The sequence below is a fragment of the Dendropsophus ebraccatus genome, chromosome 4 (genome assembly GCF_027789765.1).
Source record: "Dendropsophus ebraccatus isolate aDenEbr1 chromosome 4, aDenEbr1.pat, whole genome shotgun sequence".
Classification (NCBI taxonomy): domain Eukaryota; kingdom Metazoa; phylum Chordata; class Amphibia; order Anura; family Hylidae; genus Dendropsophus; species Dendropsophus ebraccatus.
Genome location: NC_091457.1, coordinates 9,770,216 through 9,787,787, shown reverse-complemented (window position 1 = coordinate 9,787,787; position 17,572 = coordinate 9,770,216). Strand labels below are relative to the sequence as shown.

General features: G+C 48.5%; 1 protein-coding gene across 1 annotated transcript in view; it reads right to left on the bottom strand.

Moving 5' to 3' along the window:
- PTPN5 (protein tyrosine phosphatase non-receptor type 5) overlaps positions 1 to 16,598 on the bottom strand; it is a 63,413-nt gene extending 46,815 nt beyond the window's left edge. Inside the window, exon 1 of the mRNA XM_069968062.1 lies at positions 16,520 to 16,598. The gene's annotated coding sequence lies outside the window, so the exon portion shown is untranslated. The remainder of the gene's footprint in view (positions 1 to 16,519) is intronic.
- Positions 16,599 to 17,572: the final 974 nt, after the last annotated feature.

Sequence of the window (17,572 nt, the reverse complement as noted above, 5' to 3'; positions counted from 1 at the left end):
TACAGGGTATGAGGGGGGGGGGAGTTATATTGGGTATGAGGGTGTGGGGATTATACAGGGTATGGGGGGGGGGAATTATACAGGGTATGAGGGTGTGGGAATTATACAGGGTATGAGGGTGTGGGAATTATACAGGGTATGAGGGTGTGGGAATTATACAGGGTATGAGGGTGTGGGAATTATACAGGGTATGAGGGTGTGGGAATTATACAGGGTATGAGGGGGGGATTATACAGGGTATGAGGGTGTGGGAATTATACAGGGTATGAGGGTGTGGGAATTATACAGAGTATGAGGGGGGGAATTATACAGGGTATGAGGGGGGGGGAATTATACAGGGTATGAGGGTGTGGGAATTATACAGGGTATGGGGGGGGTATATACAGGGTATGAGGGTGTGGGAGTTATACAGGGTATGAGAGTGTGGGAATTATACAGGGTATGAGGGTGTGGGAATTATACAGGGTATGGGGGGGGGTATATACAGGGTATGAGGGTGTGGGAATTATACAGAGTATGAGGGGGGGAATTATACAGGGTATGAGGGTGTGGGGATTATACAGGGTATGAGGGTGTGGGAATTATACACGGTATGAAGGTATGGGATTTATACAGGGTATGAGGGTGGGAATTATACAGGGTATGAGGGCGGGAATTATACAGGGTATGAGGGTGTGGGAATTATACAGGGTATGAGGGTGTGGGGATTATACAGGGTATGAGGGTGTGGGAATTAAACAGGGTATGAGGGTGTGGGGATTATACAGGGTATGAGGGTGTGGGAATTATACAGGGTATGAGGGTGTGGGAATTATACAGGGTATGAGGGCGTGGGAATTATACAGGGTATGAAGGTGTGGGAATTATACAGGGTATGAAGGTGTGGAAATTATACAGGGTATGAGGTGATGGGAATTATACAGGGTATGAGGGTGGGAATTATACAGGGTATGAGGGTGTGGGGATTATACAGGGTATGAGGGTGTGGGGATTATACAGGGTATAAAGGTGTGGGGATTATAGAGGGTATGAGGGTGTGGGGATTATAAAGGGTATGAGGGGGGGGGGATTATACAGGGTATGAGGGTGTGGGAATTATACAGGGTATGAGGGGGGGATTATACAGGGTATGAGAGTGTGGGAATTATACAGGGTATGAGGGTGTGGGGATTATACAGGGTATGAGGGTGTGGAAATTATACAGGGTATGAGGGGGGGTATATACAGGGTATGAGGGGGGGGATTATACAGGGTATGAGGGTGTGGGAATTATACAGGGTATGAGGGTGTGGGGATTATACAGGGTATGAGGGTGTGGGAATTATACAGGGTATGAGGGTGTGGGAATTATACAGGGTATGAAGGTGTGGGAATTATACAGGGTATGAAGGTGTGGAAATTATACAGGGTATGAGGTGATGGGAATTATACAGGGTATGAGGGTGGGAATTATACAGGGTATGAGGGTGTGGGGATTATACAGGGTATGAGGGTGTGGGGATTATACAGGGTATAAAGGTGTGGGGATTATAGAGGGTATGAGGGTGTGGGGATTATAAAGGGTATGAGGGTGTGGGAATTATACAGGGTATGAGGGTGTGGGAATTATACAGGGTATGAGGGGGGGATTATACAGGGTATGAGAGTGTGGGAATTATACAGGGTATGAGGGTGTGGGGATTATACAGGGTATGAGGGTGTGGGAATTATACAGGGTATGAGGGGGGGTATATACAGGGTATGAGGGGGGGGATTATACAGGGTATGAGGGTGTGGGAATTATACAGGGTATGAGGGTGTGGGGATTATACAGGGTATGAGGGTGTGGGAATTATACAGGGTATTAGGGTGTGGGGATTATACAGGGTATGAGGGTGTGGGAATTATACAGGGTATGAGGGGGGGAATTATACAGGGTATGAGGGTGTGGGGATTATACAGGGTATGAGGGTATGGGGATTATACAGGGTTATGAGGGTGTGGGAATTATACAGGGTTATGAGGGTGTGGGAATTATACAGAGTATGAGGCTGTGGGAATTATAGAGGGTATGAAGGTGTGGGGATTATACAGGGTATGAGGGTATGGGGATTATACAGGGTTATGAGGGTGTGGGAATTATACAGGGTTATGAGGGTGTGGGAATTATACAGAGTATGAGGCTGTGGGAATTATAGAGGGTATGAAGGTGTGGGGATTATAGAGGGTATGAGGGTGTGGGAATTATACAGAGTATGAGGTGGTGGGAATTATAGAGGGTATGAAGGTGTGGGGATTATACAGAGTATGAGGCTGTGGGAATTATACAGGGTATGGGGGGGGGGGGAAATTATACAGGGTATGAGGGTGTGGGAGTTATACAGCGTGAGAGGGTGTGGGAATTATACAGGGTATGAGGGTGTGGGAGTTATACAGCGTGAGAGGGTGTGGGCAGTGGCGGATTAAATGTACCCTTACCCGGGCTGTCCACCCAACCTGGGCCCTCCCCCCCACAAGTCAATTCGCCCACATTATAATCCGCTACTGAGCCCCCCCTCCCCACTGTCCCCAATAAACATAATGTTTGGTCCCTTGCTGCTACCCCCAGTAAACATTGCCCACCCCACCTCCACTGCCCCCAATAAACATATTTTCACCTCACCTGGTCCCTTGATGTTGCCCCCCCCCAAGGTCGCAGCAGCACAGAGGATGTCAGGAGAGGAGGTTGCTGATCTTATAGGAGAGGTCACAGCAGCACAGAGGATGTCAGGAGAGGAGGGTGCTGATCTTATAGGAGATTTTCGAGCAGCACAGAGGATGTCAGGAGAAGAGGGTGCTGATCTATAGGGGAGGTCACAGCAGCACAGAGGATGTCAGGAGAGGAGAGTGCTGATCTATAGGAGAGGTCCGAGCAGCACAGAGGATGTCAGGAGAGGAGGGTGCTGGTCTTATAGGGGAGGTCGCCGTGCCCAGCAGCACAGAGGATGTCAGGAGAGGAGGGTGCTGATCTATAGGGGAGGTCCCAGCAGCACAGAGGATGTCAGGAGAGGAGGGTGCTAATCCTATAGGAGATGGTCCCCCTTTATAGATGGTCTCCCTCTTTCCCCCTCTATAGATTGTCCCCCTCTTTCCTCTCTTATAGATGGTCCCCCTCTTTCCCCCTTTATAGGTGGTCCCCCTCTTTCCCCCTCTATAGATGGTCCCCCTCTTTCCCCCTCTATAGATGGTCCCCCTCTTTCCCCCCTTATAGATGGTCCCCCTCTCCCCCCTCCCTTATAGATGGTCCCCCTCTCCCCCCTCCCTTATAGATGGTCCCCCTCTTCCCCCCCCCTTATAGATGGTCCCCCTCTCCCCCCCTCCCTTATAGATGGTCCCCCTCTTCCCCCCTTATAGATGGTCCCCCTCTTTCCCCCTTTATACATGGTCCCCCCTCTTTCCCCCCCTTATAGATGGTCCCCCTCTTTCCCCCTCTATAGATGGTCCCCCTCTTTCCCCCTCTATAGATGGTCCCCCTCTTTCCCCCTTTATAGATGGTCCCCCTCTTTCCCCCCCTTATAGATGGTCCCCCTCTCCCCCCCTCCCTTATAGATGGCCCCCCTCTTTCCCCCCTTATAGATGGTCCCCCTCTTTCCCCCTTTATAGATGGTCCCCCTCTTTCCCCCCTTATAGATGGCCCCCCTCTTTCCCCTCTATAGATGGTCCCCCTCTCCCCCCTCCCTTATAGATGGTCCCCCTCTTTCCCCCTTTATAGATGGTCCCCCTCTTTCCCCCCTTATAGATGGTCCCCCTCTTTCCCCCCTTTATAGATGGTCCCCCTCTTTCCCCCTTTATAGATGTTCCCCCTCTTTTCCCCTTTATAGATGGTCCCCCTCTTCCCCCCTTATAGATGGTCCCCTCCTTCCCCCTTATAGATGGTCCCCCTCTTTCCCCCCTTTATAGATGGTCCCCCTCTCCCCCCCTCCCTTATATATGGTCCCCCTCTTCCCCCCTTATAGATGGTCCCCCTCTTTCCTCCCTTTATAGATGGTCCCCCTCTTTCCCCCCTTTATAGATGGTCCCCCTCTCCCCCCCTCCCTTATAGATGGTCCCCCTCTCCCCCCCTCCCTTATAGATGGTCCCCCTCCCTTATAGATGGTCCCCCTCTTCCCCCCTTATAGATGGTCCCCCTCTTTCCCCCCTTTATAGATGGTCCCCCCTCTTTCCCTCTCTTATAGATGGTCCCCCTCCCTTATAGATGGTCCCCCTCTCCCCCCTCCCTATATAAATGGTCGTCCTCTTTCCCCCTTTATAGATGGTCCCCCTATTTCCCCCCTTTATAGATGGTCCCCCCTCTTTCCCTCCTTTATAGATGGTCTACCTCTTTCCCCCTTTATAGATGGTCCCCCTCTTCCCTTCTTATAGATGGTCCCCCTCCTTCCCCCTTATAGATGGTCCCCCTCTTTTCCCCCCTTATAGATGGTCCCCCTCTTTCCCCCTTTATAGATGGTCCCCCTCTCCCCCCTCCCTTATATATGGTCCCCCTCTTCCCCCTTTATAGATGGTCCCCCTCTTTCCCCCCTTTATAGATGGTCCCCCTCTTTCCCCCCTTTATAGATGGCCCCCCTCTCCCCCCTCCCCCCTCCCTTATCGATGGTCCCCCTCTCCCCCTCCCTTATAGATGGTCCCCCTCTTTCCCCCCTTTATAGATGGTCCCCCCTCTTTCCCCCCCTTATAGATGGTCCCCCTCTCCCCCCCTCCCTTATAGATGGTCCCCCTCTCCCCCCTCCCTATATAAATGGTCGTCCTCTTTCCCCCTTTATAGATGGTCCCCCTATTTCCCCCCTTTATAGATGGTCCCCCCTCTTTCCCCCCTTTATAGATGGTCCCCCCTCTTTCCCCCCTTTATAGATGGTCCCCCTCTTTCCCCCCTTTATAGATGGTCCCCCTCTTTCCCCCTTTATAGATGGTCCCCCTCTTCCCCCTTTATAGATGGTCCCCCTCTTTCCCCCCTTTATAGATGGTCCCCCCTCTTTCCCCCCTTTATAGATGGTCCCCCCTCTTCTCCCCTTATAGATGGTCCCCCTCTTTCCCCCCTTTATAGATGGTCCCCCTCTTTCCCCCTTATAGATGGTCCCCCTCGTTCCCCCCTTTATAGATGTTCCCCCTCTTTCCCCCTTTATAGATGGTCCCCCTCTCCCCCCCTCCCTATATAAATGGTCGTCCTCTTTCCCCCTTTATAGATGGTCCCCCCTCTTCTCCCCTTATAGATGGTCCCCCTCTTTCCCCCCTTTATAGATGGTCTCCCTTTCCCCCCCCCCCCCCTTTATAGATGGTCCCCCCTCTTTCCCCCCTTTATAGATGGTCCCCCCTCTTCTCCCCTTATAGATGGTCCCCCTCTTTCCCCCCTTTATAGATGGTCCCCCTCTCCCCCCTCCCTATATAGATGGTCCGCCTATTTTCCCCCTTTATAGATGGTCCCCCTCTCCCCCTTCCCTTTATAGATGGTCCCCCTCTTCTCCCCTTCATAGATTCCCCCCCCCCCCATCAGTAAATAACACAAAAATAACTAAATACAACTCACCTACCCTGCGTTCCCCCGTCAATTCTCTCTCCTTCTGCAGTCTCCGGATGATACGCGGCTGCCGGGGGTGTCCCGTCCTCTCCCTGACAGCGCGCGCATCACACAGCTCCTAGTGCCGCCTCGGCCCAGACTTCCGGTACGTGCGCTCCCAGCCGGAGACTCTTATGACAGCAAGCGAAACAATGCTTGCGGTCACAAGAGCCTGCAGTGGCGAGGGAAAGGGGGCCTCCCGGACGGCATTATAATGTGGGCGGCGTGGCATGGGCCCCCCCGGAGCCTCGGGCCCCGGGCGGCCGCCCAAACCGCCCACATTATAATCCGCCACTGGGTGTGGGAATTATACAGGGTATGAGGGTGTGGGAATTATACAGCGTATGAGGGGGGGGATTATACAGGGTATGAGGGTGTGGGAATTATACAGGGTATGAGGGTGTGGGAATTATACAGGGTATGAGGGTGTGGGGATTATAGAGGGTATGAGGGTGTGGGGATTATACAGGGTATGAGGGTGTGGGAATTATACAGGGTATGAGGGGGGGGGGAATTATACAGGGTATGAGGGTGTGGGAATTATACAGGGTATGAGGGTGTGGGAATTATACAGGGTATGAGGGTGTGGGGATTATACAGGGTTATGAGGGTGTGGGGATTATACAGGGTATGAGGGTGTGGGAATTATACAGGGTATGAGGGGGGGGGGAATTATACAGGGTATGAGGGTGTGGGAATTATACAGGGTATGAGGGTGTGGGGATTATACAGGGTATGAGGGTGTGGGGATTATACAGGGTATGAGGGTGTGGGGATTATACAGGGTATGAGGGCGGGTATATACAGGGTATGAAGGTGTGGGGATTATACAGGGTATGAGGGTGTGGGAATTATACAGGGTATGAGGGTGTGGGAATTATACAGGGTATGAGGGTGTGGGGATTATACAGGGTATGAGGGTGTGGGAATTATACAGGGTATGAGGGTGTGGGAATTATACAGGGTATGAGGGGGGGGGGGGAATTATACAGGGTATGAGGGTGTGGGGATTATACAGGGTATGAGGGTGTGGGGATTATACAGGATATGAGGGCGGGAATTATACAGGGTATGAGGGGGGGTATATACAGGGTATGAGGGTGTGGGAATTATACAGGGTATGAGGGTGTGGGAATTATACAGGGTATGAGGGTGTGGGGATTATACAGGGTATGAGGGTGTGGGAATTATACAGGGTATGAGGGTGTGGGAATTATACAGGGTATGAGGGTGTGGGAATTATACAGGGTATGAGGGTGTGGGAATTATACAGGGTATGAGGGTGGGGATTATACAGGGTATGAGGGTGTGGGAATTATACAGGGTATGACGGTGTGGGAATTATACAGGGTATGAGGGTGTGGGAATTATATAGGGTATGAGGGTGTGGAAATTATACAGGGTATGAGGGTGTGGGGATTATACAGGGTATGAGGGGGGGGGGAATTATACAGGGTAGGAAGGTGTGGGGATTATACAGAGTACAGGTTTGAGGAGGGGGGGAATTATACAGGGTATGAGGGCGTGGGAATTATACAGGGTATGAGGGTGTCGGAATTATACAGAGTATGACGTATGGGATTTATACAGGGTATGAGGGTGTGGGAATTATACAGGGTATGAGGGTGTGGGAATTATACAGGGTATGAGGGGGGGGGGAGTTATACAGGGTATGAGGTGGTGGGAATTATACAGGGTATGAGGGTGTGGAAATTATACAGGGTATGAGGGGGGAGGGGAGTTATACAGGGTATGAGGGTGTGGGAATTATGCAGGGTATGAGGGTGTGGGAATTATACAGGGTATGAGAATGTGGGAATTATACAGGGTATGACGGTATGGGAATTATACAGGGTATGAGGGTGTGGGAATTATACAGGGTATGAGGGTGGGAATTATACAGGGTATGAAGGGGGGGGGAGATATACAGAGTATGAGGGTGTGGGAATTATACAGAGTATGAGGGGGGGGGAGATATACAGGGTATGAGGGTGTGGGAATTATACAGGGTATGAGGGTGTGGGGACTATACAGGGTATGAGGGTGTGGGAATTATACAGGGTATGAGGGTGTGGGCATTATACAGGGTATGAGGGTGTGGGGATTATACAGGGTATGAGGGGGGGGAGTTATACAGGGTATGAGGGTGTGGGGATTATATAGGGTATGAGGGTGTGGGAATTATACAGGGTATAAGGGTGTGGGAATTATACAGGGTATGAGGGGGGGGGAGTTATACAGGGTATGAGGTGGTGGGAATTATACAGGGTATGAGGGCGTGGGAATTATACAGGGTATGAGGGCGTGGGAATTATACAGGGTATGAGGGTGTGGGAATTATACAGGGTATGAGGGTGTGGGATGTATACAGGGTATGAGGGTGTGGGAATTATACAGGGTATGAGGGTGTGGGAATTATACAGGGTATGAGGGTGTGGGCATTATACAGGGTATGAGGGTGTGGGGATTATACAGGGTATGAGGGTGTGGGAATTATGCAGGGTATGAGGGTGTGGGAATTATACAGGGTATGAGGGTGTGGGGACTATACAGGGTATGAGGGTGTGGGGATTATACAGGGTATAAGGGTGTGGGAATTATACAGGGTATGAGGGTGTGGGAATTATACAGGGTATGAGGGTGTGGGGACTATACAGGGTATGAGGGTGTGGGGACTATACAGGGTATGAGGGTGTGGGAATTATACAGGGTATGAGGTGATGGGAATTATACAGCGTATGAGGGTGTGGGAATTATACAGGGTATGAGGGGGGAGGGGAGTTATACAGGGTATGAGGGTGTGGGAATTATGCAGGGTATGAGGGTGTGGGAATTATACAGGGTATGAGAATGTGGGAATTATACAGGGTATGACGGTATGGGAATTATACAGGGTATGAGGGTGTGGGAATTATACAGGGTATGAGGGTGGGAATTATACAGGGTATGAAGGGGGGGGGGATTATACAGAGTATGAGGGTGTGGGAATTATACAGAGTATGAGGGGGGGGAGATATACAGGGTATGAGGGGGGGGGGATTATACAGGGTATGAGGGTGTGGGAATTATACAGGGTATGAGGGTGTGGGGACTATACAGGGTATGAGGGTGTGGGAATTATACAGGGTATGAGGGTGTGGGGACTATACAGGGTATGAGGGTGTGGGAATTATACAGGGTATGAGGGTGTGGGCATTATACAGGGTATGAGGGTGTGGGGATTATACAGGGTATGAGGGGGGGGGGAGTTATACAGGGTATGAGGGTGTGGGGATTATATAGGGTATGAGGGTGTGGGGATTATACAGGGTATGAGGGTGTGGGAATTATACAGGGTATGAGGGTGTGGGGATTATACAGGGTATGAGGGGGGGAGTTATACAGGGTATGAGGTGGTGGGAATTATACAGGGTATGAGGGCGTGGGAATTATACAGGGTATGAGGGTGTGGGAATTATACAGGGTATGAGGGTGTGGGATGTATACAGGGTATGAGGGTGTGGGAATTATACAGGGTATGAGGGTGTGGGAATTATACAGGGTATGAGGGTGTGGGGACTATACAGGGTATGAGGGTGTGGGAATTATACAGGGTATGAGGGTGTGGGATGTATACAGGGTATGAGGGTGTGGGAATTATACAGGGTATGAGGGTGTGGGGACTATACAGGGTATGAGGGTGTGGGAATTATACAGGGTATGAGGGTGTGGGCATTATACAGGGTATGAGGGTGTGGGAATTATGCAGGGTATGAGGGTGGGAATTATACCTGGTATGAGAATGTGGGAATTATACAGGGTATGACGGTATGGGAATTATACAGGGTATGAGGGTGTGGGAATTATACAGGGTATGAGGGTGTGGGGACTATACAGGGTATGAGGGTGTGGGAATTATATAGGGTATGAGGGGGGGGATTATACAGAGTATGAGGGTGTGGGGAATATACAGGGTATGAGGGTGTGGGGAATATACAGGGTATGAGGGGGGGGGGGAGTTATACAGGGTATGAGGTGGTGGGAATTATACAGGGTATGAGGGTGTGGGGATTATACAGGGTATGAGGGTGTGGGGAATATACAGGGTATGAGGGGGGGGAGTTATACAGGGTATGAGGTGGTGGGAATTATACAGGGTATGAGGGTGTGGGAATTATACAGGGTATGAGGGTGTGGGCATTATACAGGGTATGAGGGTGTGGGGAATATACAGGGTATGAGGGGGGGGAGTTATACAGGGTATGAGGGTGGGAATTATACAGTGTATGAGGGTGTGGGAATTATACAGGGTATGAGGGTGTGGGAATTATACAGGGTATGAGGGTGTGGGGATTATACAGGGTATGAGGGTGTGGGAATTATACAGAGTATGATGGGGGGGGGGGAGTTATACAGGGTATGAGGGTGTGGGGATTATACAGGGTATGAGGGTGTGGGAATTATACAGGGTATGAGGGTGTGGGAATTATACAGGGTATGAAGGTGTGGGAATTATACAGGGTATGAGGGGGGGGGGAATTATACAGGGTATGAGGGTGGGAATTATACAGGGTATGAGGGTGTGGGAATTATACAGGGTATGAGGGTGTGGGAATTATACAGGGTATGAGGGTGTGGGAATTATACAGGGTATGAGGGTGTGGGAATTATACAGGGTATGAGGGTGTGGGAATTATACAGGGTATGAGGGGGGGGGATTTATACAGGGTATGAAGGTGTGGGAATTATACAGGGTATGAGGGTGTGGGAATTATACAGGGTATGAGGGTGTGGGAATTATACAGGGTATGAGGGGGGGGGATTTATACAGGGTATGAAAGTGTGGGAATTATACAGGGTATGAGGGTGTGGGGAATATACAGGGTATGAGGGGGGGGGAGTTATACAGGGTATGAGGTGCTGGGAATTATACAGGGTATGAGGGTGTGGGAATTATACAGGGTATGAGGGTGTGGGCATTATACAGGGTATGAGGGTGTGGGGAATATACAGGGTATGAGGGGGGGGAGTTATACAGGGTATGAGGGTGTGGGAATTATACAGGGTATGAGGGTGTGGGAATTATACAGGGTATGAGGTGGTGGGAATTATATAGGGTATGAGGGTGTGGGGATTATACAGGGTATGAGGGTGTGGGAATTATACAGGGTATGAGGGTGTGGGAATTATACAGGGTATGAGGGTGTGGGAATTTTACAGGGTATGAGGGTGGGAATTATACAGGGTATGAGGGTGTGGGGATTATACAGGGAATGAAGGTGTGGGAGTTATAGGTATCGTATTCCTATGGGAAAAGGATTCATTACAATTCATCAGTAATTTTAGTATTTGTAGTGAAGTTGTGAAGCTATGTACGTGGCTGTCGTGGATATACTGGGGGGGGGGGGGGACACACAATAATTGGGGCCGTTTAAATAAAATGTCTGCTCCCCCTGAGCGCTCGGCATGAACATGTCTGAAATTGTTTGTGTCCTCATCAGGGATGAAATGTCACAGTTTGTAAGACGTCTCCTGAAGCTCGGCCCTCGGGACGTCTGCAGATTGGTTTATCATGAAGGAAACCAAACCGAATTAGACAGAAGATAAACAGAACAGTTTAGACGGGAGCGGAACCCCCTCACCCCACAGCCAGACGGGCTATCCGAGACCCCCAAGTGACAACCTGAAGAGAGGAATGAGTAGTGGGGTCAGGGCCTGGGCCTCGGAGAGTGAGGGAGCTGCCTGGTCACATTACAGGGATGTCTGCTGACAGTGTGTATGGGAGACCCCGCTGATCGTCACATATGGGATCCGACACATATATAAATCCTTCATTGACAGCAATGTGGATCTCAATGAGATTGCTGAAGGATCAGGAGGGGTTGATTTGATTATCAGCCATGACAATGAAACTCCTTACTAACAAGGCCCCAACCCCAATAGGCCCCAACCTATAGCCTTGCGTTGTGTCCCTTTAAGGCCGGATGCCATAGCCCTGTGATGTGTTCCCTATTGGCCCAGACCCTATAGCCCTGTGATCTGTCCTCTATAGGCCCAAACCCCATAGCCCCCAAGGCTTGAAGCCCATAGCCCTATGATGTGTCCCTCTAAGGCCCAGACCCCATAGCCTGTGATGTGTCTCCCGGGGTCTGGACCCATAGCTCTGTGATGTTTTCCTCTAAAGCTCAGGCCCTTGAGCCCTGTGATGTTTCCTCCCCAGGGCCCAGACTCCATAGCCCTGTGATATGGACCCTCCAAGGCCTTGACCCCATAGATGTGTACCTTCAAGGCCCTGACCCTGTAGCCCTCTGATGTGCCCCTCCAATGCCTGGACCCCATACACAAGGGGGGAGATTTATCAAACATGGTTTAAAGTGAAACTGGCTCAGTTGCCCCTAGCAACCAATCAAATTCCACCTTTCATTTTCCAAAGAGTCTGTGAGGAATGAAAGGTGGAATCTGATTGGTTGCTAGGGGCAACTGAACTAGTTTCACTTTACACCATGTTTGATAAACCCCCCTAAGGTCTCCAGCAGAACATCGCCTACTGCTCCCGCCATCTTGTCTACGTCCCATGGTGCATCCTGGTGCCATTTCTTCCCCAGGTGGGTGACGCACATGTACCTGGCTGCCCACATGATGGAGGACGTGACCCATCAGACCCAGTGCCCAGTGTAGACACTATCGGGGGTGGACAGGGGTCACATAAACCCTTTTGTGGGATCGGCCCAGATGGCTAGCCCCCCACATCAATGACCCTGCCCCGCTCCTAGGTCATCCTTCCTTGGACTCTTTTCATTGGTACTGACCATTGCACACTGGAAACCCCACAAGACCTCCCGCTCTGGAGATGCCCGCGCATCTACATATCACTATCAGTCAGATCCCCACACTCCGCCATGTTTCCTGCTTCCAACATCAGAACATCAATCTTCACCAATGTTTCTATGTATTTTTAATACCATATTAAACACAATGCTCTGGGGTTTCACATGTGATGTACCACATCACCCTAAGATATAATGTGCACATGGGGGAAGTGATACTGAGCAACCCCCTTCAATAACTGAGAGCACTAAGTATGTGTCATCATACAATCCAGTAGGTGTCCGCCGCCATGTCTGATCCATCCGCAGCCTGAGATCTGCAGCTTGTGGGATCCACAGCCAAATCTGATCAGGACTGAGCAGCTGCCTATAACATTGGATCATATATGGAAGTGATACTGTGCCCTTACCTATAATCAATGCAGTACATAGACCGCAGTGATGCTGAACTGTCTATATACAATGGGAAACATACTGTGGAAGTGATACTGAGTGGTCACCTAGTGTATATACAGTGGATTATAGAGATTGTGGAAGTGATACTGAGCAGTCACCTATATACTGTACAGTGCATTATAGAGATTGTGGAAGTGATACTGAGCAGTCACCTATATACTGTACAATGCATTATAGAGATTGTAGAAGTGATACTGAGCAGTGACCTATATATAATGGATTATGGAGATTGTGGAAGTGATACTGAGCAGTCACCTATATACAATGGACTATAGAGAATATGGAAGTGTTACTGAGCAGTGACCTATATACAATGGACTATAGAGAATATGGAAGTGATACTGAGCAGTCACCTATATACAATGGACTATAGAGAATATGGAAGTGATACTGAGCAGTCACCTATATACTGCACAATGGATTATAGAGATTGTGGAAGTGATACTGAGCAGTCACCTATATACCATGGATTATAGAGAATATGGAAGTGATACTGAGCAGTCACCTATATACAATGGACTATAGAGAATATGGAAGTGATACTGAGCAGTCACCTATATACTGTAGAATGGATTATAGAGATTGTGGAAGTGATACTGAGCAGTCACCTATATACAATGGATTATAGAGAATATGGAAGTGATACTGAGCAGTCACCTATATACAATGGATTACAGAGATGATACTGAGCGGTCACCTATATACAGTGTATTACAGAGATGATACTGAGCAGTCACCTATATACAGTGGATTACAGAGATGATACTGAGCAGTCACCTATATAGAATGGATTACAGAGATAATACTGAGCAGTCACCTATATACAGTGGATTACAGAGATGATACTGAGCGGTCACCTATATACAATGGATTACAGAGATGATATTGAGCGGTCACCTATATACAATGTATTACAGAGATGATACTGAGCAGTCACCTATATACAATGGATTACAGAGATGATACTGAGCAGTCACCTATATACAATGGATTATAGAGATGATACTGAGCGGTCACCTATATACAATGGATTATAGAGATGATACTGAGCGGTCACCTATATACAGTGGATAACAGAGATGATACTGAGCAGTCACCTATATACAATGGATTATAGAGATGATACTGAGCAGTCACCTATATACAATGATTTACAGAGATGATACTGAGCGGTCACCTATATACAATGGATTACAGAGATGATACTGAGCGGTCACCTATATACAATGTATTACAGAGATGATACTGAGCGGTCACCTATATACAATGTATTACAGAGATGATGCTGAGCGGTTACCTATATACAGTGGATTACAGAGATAATACTGAGCAGTCACCTATATACAGTGGATTACAGAGATGATACTGAGCGGTCACCTATATACAGTGGATTACAGAGATAATACTGAGCAGTCACCTATATACAGTGGATTACAGAGATGATACTGAGCGGTCACCTATATACAATGAATTGCAGAGATGATACTGAGCGGTCACCTATATACAATGGATTACAGAGATGATACTGAGCAGTCACCTATATACAATGGATTACAGAGATGATACTGAGCGGTCACCTATATACAATGGATTACAGAGATGATACTGAGCGGTCACCTATATACAATGGATTACAGAGATGATACTGAGCGGTCACCTATATACAATGGATTACAGAGATGATACTGAGCGGTCACCTATATACAATGGATTACAGAGATGATACTGAGCGGTCACCTATATACAATGGATTACAGAGATGATACTGAGGAGTCACCTATATACAATGGATTACAGAGATGATACTGAGCGGTCACCTATATACAGTGGGTTACAGAGATGATACTGAGCAGTCACCTATATACAATGGATTACAGAGATGATACTGAGGAGTCACCTATATACAATGGATTACAGAGATGATACTGAGCAGTCACCTATATACAATGGATTACAGAGATGATACTGAGGAGTCACCTATATACAATGGATTACAGAGATGATACTGAGCGGTCACCTATATACAGTGCATTACAGAGATGATACTGAGCGGTCACCTATATACAATGAATTGCAGAGATGATACTGAGCGGTCACCTATATACAATGTATTACAGAGATGATACTGAGCGGTCACCTATATACAATGTATTACAGAGATGATACTGAGCGGTCACATATATACAATGGATTACAGAGATGATACTGAGCGGTTACCTATATACAGTGGGTTACAGAGATGATACTGAGCGGTCACCTATATACAATGGATTACAGAGATGATACTGAGCGGTCACCTATATACAATGGATTACAGAGATGATACTGAGCGGTTACCTATATACAGTGGATTACAGAGATGATACTGAGCAGTCACCTATATACAGTGGGTTACAGAGATGATACTGAGCGGTCACCTATATACAATGGATTACAGAGATGATACTGAGCGGTCACCTATATACAATGGATTACAGAGATGATACTGAGCGGTTACCTATATACAATGGATTACAGAGATGATACTGAGCGGTCACCTATATACAGTGCATTACAGAGATGATACTGATCGGTCACCTATATACAGTACATAATGGGAGTAATACTGAGAAGTCACCTATATACAGTACATAATGGGGGTGATACTGAGCGGTCACCTATATACAGTGGATTACAGAGATGATACTGAGCGGTCACCTATATACAATGGATAATGGGGGTGATACTGAGCAGTCACCTATATACAGTAGATAATGGGAGTGATACTGAGCAGCCTCTATATGCAGCATAGGAGCCGGGCTGCCCATTGATAAATGTGTAGGTCTGAGGAGAGGATGGAGGTTGTACTGTACTGTGCTGTGAGCTGAACATCTGGAGGATGGAGGAGAAAGTTCCCCGGGGGGAATCAGCGATGTGTCATTATGATGTGGCAGGAGAGACGCTGCCCTTCTATTGACTGAGCATGAGGACCCCCGCCCCCCATGGTATATACCGGAGGACGCTGTACACATAAACTTTACATATATTATATATACCCCCCCCCCATCACATTCACTGGTACCAGAAGGCCCATCCACTGCAGCCATTCACACCAACCCCTATAATATACAGTATATATAATCAATTATGCTCATCCTGAGCCTTCTGGTTCACGAACGCAATGCCAGGACTACAGTAAGCACTGACACACAGCAGTAAAGCAGAGGCACAGGGATGTCGCCTTACATTATAATGCAGACAGGTGTATTAGTCAGGAACCTATATGTTATATATAACATATATATATATATATATATATATATATATATATATATATATATGCATCAGGATAGACAGAGGATATGGAATATACAGCAGAGCGGTGGTGTAACTGCACCATATTCTCACCTCGATGACGGCAGGACCAGCAGCACAAGACAACACTGCGGAGGTGCCTCTGTGGAAGGAATACTCAATGAGCTGCCTGGCTGCTCCCCTATAGCAGATAAACAAGCTATATAGCAGCAGCACCTATAGACAGCAGCCGCACCAATCCCATCCCATCCATCCCTACAGATCAATAATCCAGCTTCTTCACATGGTGAAGCATCGTGCCACAGGTAGCGGGCATCACATACATATACGCTATATATCAAGCATTAGGATACACAATGGGCACAAGGATGGCAGCGTCAGACGCCAGCCTTACCTCGTGAGAAGTTGATGGTCAGATAGCAGCGGTGGGATTCATCCTTTAGGACTGCAGTCTCTGCTAGGAGAAGGATGCTCTATCCTATACTACACCCTCCGAGTCCCTACAGCCTGCCCTCCCCACCACCACCATCATCATCATCCCCCCCTCACCACCAACACCATCACACACCCACCTCTCTGCTATCTTCCCCCTCTGTTTCTTCCCTTCTATCCCCCTGCTTCTCCTCAGATCACTGACTTGATTGATAGGAAAGGCTCGCTGAGCCCACCCACAAGTGTTTTTTTACTGAATAGGAAAAAAAAAAAAAGGAAAGCCATAGGGAGAAGATGGGAGGGGGGCGAGAGATAGAGAAGCATGAATGAAAACTGTACTGCAGACAGGTCTGACATCCGCGGCATTCCCTGCATCCATAGGGCATCCTCGCCAACATGGTGGGGGGAGATGGGGGCCTCGCTTTATTTTTTGTATGTGCAGGTAGCTGTCAATCACATGCAGCGGCTCCAAGGACACGGTACAGGCCCCGCTCGGTCATCCCAGGGGGGGGGGGGATTTTATCAATGGAGCCTGTGACACGCTGGAGGCTTATGGAAGAAGGCAGCAGAGTGGCGAAGCTGCAGCTGAAACCGACAGGTGTAGCAGAGCTGAGGCGGTCACTGGGATGTCCTCATGTATCATCTCTCATATCCGTCATAGGATCGCAGCATTATCTGAGAACAAACTGGGCTCTGCTGCATCTGTATATAGTGACACCTCTCTATAAGACCCACACCAGATATGTATAGTGCCCACCTAGTCCTATTCTCATGGGGGCTGCACCGTGTATAGTGCACTAGATACAGTACACATGGGCATATGTAGGTTAGTACCGCCAGATCGGACATATGTGCCGGTACTGTACCATTAGTATCATCCTATTCCTGCTGGTTATGTGTTGGTTATGTGACTACCACCACCATCAGCCATATAGGTCTCCAGGGGTTTCTCCTTCTGTCACCCACTGGCTCCTCTTTCTTCTTCATGCAGATGTAGGTTTCCGGGGGGGCAGTA